This window comes from Biomphalaria glabrata, chromosome 7 (assembly GCF_947242115.1).
Source record: "Biomphalaria glabrata chromosome 7, xgBioGlab47.1, whole genome shotgun sequence".
Lineage (NCBI taxonomy): Eukaryota > Metazoa > Mollusca > Gastropoda > Planorbidae > Biomphalaria > Biomphalaria glabrata.
Window position 1 is genome coordinate 45,997,706 of NC_074717.1, and position 4,753 is coordinate 46,002,458.

Sequence of the window (4,753 nt, forward strand, 5' to 3'; positions counted from 1 at the left end):
GCAGACCCAAAAAGCTACGTGCGCAGATGTTTAGCCGAAGCAGACGTGGGGCACACTCGGAGCGAGACCAAAATAGTTATAGTAGGCCTCAACTCTTGACGTCACAACCTGTGGGCAGTAGAGTTTGGAGACCAATAACGTCACAGGCATGACGTCACAGCCCGTGACGCGGCAACGAGCTTTACATTTTACTTACTTCTTGGATTAAGTTGAAACGTTGAACGATTGTTTATTGTCGTAGACAACATATCAACCCAAAAAAAAAAAAAAAAAATTAAAAAAATAGTTAATTAAATTGTGGTAATTAATGGATGCTGTATGATATCGAAAAAGCGAAACAGTTCTTACAGTCTTACAGTATATTTATATATGGCTGTAAATGTGCAGAATGCCAGTAGGTCGACTTCCACAGGACATTCTGTATGGCGATCTAACAGAGGGCAGAAGAGCCGCTGGTCGCCGACTTTTACGGTGTACGGATGTATGTAAAAGCGACATAAAGCTCTTCAAAATCGACACTAGCAGCTGGGGAAAAGTAGCACTGGATAGATCCAGATAGAGAGAGAGCATAAAGGAAGTGTCTCTGATTGCAGATGCCATACACTACAGAAGCAGAAAGAAGGGTGAAAATGCAACGGCGCCTAATGATTAAATATGTCCTACCTGTGACTGCAGTTGTGTATCAAGGATTGGACTCTTTGGTCACACAAGAAGTTGCAAAGGGAAAAGATAATCTCTCCAGACGTAAAATGCCACAGGAAATGTGGAGTTATTCCCCTTTGTTACGTTTGGTATTTGTAAAGAACATTATCATATTTCGCTTGCTTGATGAATGTAAACATGTGAGAATATGATAGAGATTAAGGTGTGGAAGAGGATAGAAAGAAAAAAGAAAGAGAAAGAAATGTAGAAAAATACAAAATATATGAGTCAAATAATTAAGAGAGAGAGAGAGAGCAAGAGGGTCAGAGAGAGAGAGAGAGAGAGAGGCAGAGAGAGAAAAAAAGCAGTTAAGGGGCAAAGAGAGAAATAGGCAGAGAAAGAGGCAAAAGGAGAGACAGAGAGAGATAGAGGCAGAGATAAAGAGGAAGAGGGAGAAAGAGGCAGAGAGAGATAGAAAAAGAAAGAGAGAGGCAGAGAGATAGAGAAATGGGCAGAGAGAGAGAGCGCTGTAGAGAGAAAGAGAGACAAAGAGAGACAGAGAAAAAGACAAAGAGAAAGAGAGACAGAGACAGAGAGAAAGAGAGACAGAAAGAGAGAGAGAAAGATAGATAAACAGAGAGAGAGGGAGAGAAGGGGGAAAGCTACTGAGTGCACGTCCAGATACCTCCTGGTCAACTGGTCACTACGTGCATATCATCACAAGTTCCAGAGATAGCCAGAACATCAACTTCTCTTAAGGTGGCTGTATAGTTCCTGTGTCATGCGTTAATGCCTTGAACTTTGACCTGTTGATACTTTCAACTTTGTCGACTGACTGACACAAATACACTCCACGATAACAACAACACGCAGGACTGAACAGAGAAATATGTAAGGTTACCAACACCAAATGTATTTCAATCTACTGAAACACAAATGAAAAGTCTTTGCACATTCTACATACTAATATACCACACTGAATCGATATAGTGTAGCCCGAATCAATCATCAAAACAACTGACTTAGTTGAAGTGTCTAATTAACAAGCAAGATTACACTGACATGCCATTATGGGAGACGATTTGGCTAATAGGAAAGTAAAACAGAACCCCCTTCAGGGTGTGGGGATGGAGTAGATCACCAACAACCCTGTCATTTCCCGAACATCGTGGCTGCCTTATGACCGGGGACTATCATAACCACAGCCCAAAGCGCAAACCCCTCCACCAAGAAAGACAGAATGAGTAATGAGTCAGATCCACATTTACATTTACAAATAGAAGCAAAGAAAAATATGCAAAACATTGAACTGTGGTTTAATATATAGTTGGCAGCAGTAAAAAAACAACAACAATGAAATTAAAAGATAGAAAGACCAATAGACGCCAATTTTATCTCACTATTTCTTACCCTCGTTCTCTCTCTCTCTCTCCCTCTCTCTCCTCTCTCCCCTCTCTCTCCTCTCTCTCCCTCTCTCTCTCTCTCTCTCTCTGTCTCTCCCTCTCTCTCCTCTCTCTCCCTCTCTCTCCCTCCCTCTCTCTCTCTCCCTCTCTCTCCTCCCTCTCCCTCTTTCTCCCTCTCACTCTCTCTCCTCTCTCTCTCCCTCTCTCTCCCTCTCTCTCTCCTCTCTCTCTCCTCTCTCTCCCTCTCTTTCTCCTCTCTCTCCCTCTCTCTCTGTCTCTCTCACTCTTCTCTCTCTCTCCCTCTCTCTCCTTTCTCTCCCTCTCTCTCTGTCTCTCATCTCTCCCTCTCTCTCTCCTCTCTCTCCCTCTCTCTCTCTCTCCTCTCTCTCCCCCCCTCTCTCTCCTCTCTCTCCCTCTCTCTCCTCTCTCTCCCTCTCTCTCCTCTCTCTCCCTCTCTCTCTTTCTCTCTCTTCTTTCTCCCTCTCGCTCCTCTCTCTCCCTCTCTCTCTCTCCTCTCTCTCCCTCTCTCTCTGTCTCTGTCTCTCTCTCTATCTCTGTATATATGTGTATACAGAAACGATTAGGAATTAAAAGTTATTTGTTTCATATAAAGAATAGATAATAGAACACAGACTACTTTTGACGGCTTTAGAGAGAGGCAGTGTTTATGGACCTAGAGATTTAGCTTGACGACATTCGATAGTTCCCTTCGTTATTATTAAACTTTTTAATCCACATCGTTCGTCGGCGTCTAGTGCCTTTGTAGAGTTGACCTTACACCTGAGTTATTTTGCTATTTGAGTGTTAACTCCATTTGGACTTATCCACACAATACACATCATGGAGGCGCCTATAAATATATATATATATATATAAATATATATATATATATATAAATATATAAATATATATATATATATATAAATATATATATATATATATATATATATAAATATATATATATATATATATATAAATATATATATATATATATATATATATATATATATATATATATAAATATATATATATATATATATATATATACATATATATATATATATATATATATATATATATATATATATATATATATATATATATATATTTTTATATTAGTTTTTGATTTCTATTGTCGTGTTTGTGTTTGTAATGTTATTACAGCGCCTTGAGCCTACATTTTGTTTGTTAACAGCGCTTTATAAATACAATTATTATTATTATTATAATATATATATATATATATATTTATATATATATATATATTTATACACATGTATATATATATATATATATATATCTATGTAGCCACACTTCAAAGGAGCCCCTGCATGTTTTGCTGTTCACAGCGGCATGGCCCACAGTCTATTAAGTCTGCTTAACTTAGTCATCTGATGGTGTTTGCTGCCAACTCCCGATTCAAAGAATTTCTCCAAACATGAAAGAGGGGAGATAACTGGCAGAGAGATGAATTAAAACCTGGGTTTTTATATGTCGTCTTTCCCCCCCCCCCCCCCCCCCCTCTTAATTTCTGCTTTCTTGTTTGTTTTTTTCCGGAAGCTGCTCCAATTTATTTAGGGATAAAGCGGGACAACTCAAAACATGTTATTTTCATTGGCCCTGGCAGTAAACAAATGCCGCCATATTGAAACATCGGCAGACGATAATTCTAATAATCTTTCTTAAACGCCCTGTCCAACTAAAAGTTATCTAAATTGTGAACAACATTTTTTTTTGCTGCCTACTTCGACGTACAAAGTTCTTGGGTAGAGTGAAACCTCTTTGGAAAATAATAATTATCAGAAAATTTTAGGAATAGTTTTCAACGTAAACAAGTAACAGAGGAAAACAAATGTTGTTTTGTAGTTTGACTGATTTTTAAAATAATGCAAAGCATTCTTCACGAGGCTGATGACTTTTTAAAGAGCGAATAATTTGCTCTTAGAGGCACGGTGGCTGAGTGGTAAAGCGCTTGACTTCCGAATCAAGGGCCGGGGTTCGAATCCTGGTGAAGACTGGGATTTTTTATTTTGGGATCTTAGGGCGTATCTGAGTCCACCCAGCTCTAATGGGTATCTGACATTAGTTGGGGAAAGGTAAAGGCGGTTGGTTGTTGTGTTGGCCACATGACACCCTCGTTAACCTTAGGCCACAGAATCAGATGACCTTTAGACCGCAAGGTTTGAAAGGGGAACTTTACTTTTTTAAAATTTGCTCTTAATAAATAATAATGGAATATTACAGACTGAAAGCTAACACAATGTGATCACACTTTGTTATGTGGCTGACCACACCTTAATCGGAGCATCAAAATTTTAGCTTAAGCATAACATCCAATTTCACCTTAGTCATAACATTAAATTTCACTTCAATCATAACATGAAATTTCACCTCAATCATAACATCGAATTTCACCTCAATCATAACATTAAATTTCAACTCAATCATAACATCAAATTTCACCTCAACCTTAACATCAAATTTCAGCTCAATCATAACATTGAAATTCACCTCAATCATAAAATCAAATTTCACCTCAACCTTAACATCAAATTTCAGCTCAATCATAACATCAAATGTCACCTCAATCATAACATCAAATGTCACCTCAATCATAACATCAAATTTCACCTCAACCTTAACATCAAATGTCACCTCAATCATAACATCGAATTTCACCTCAATCATAACATTAAATTTCAACTCAA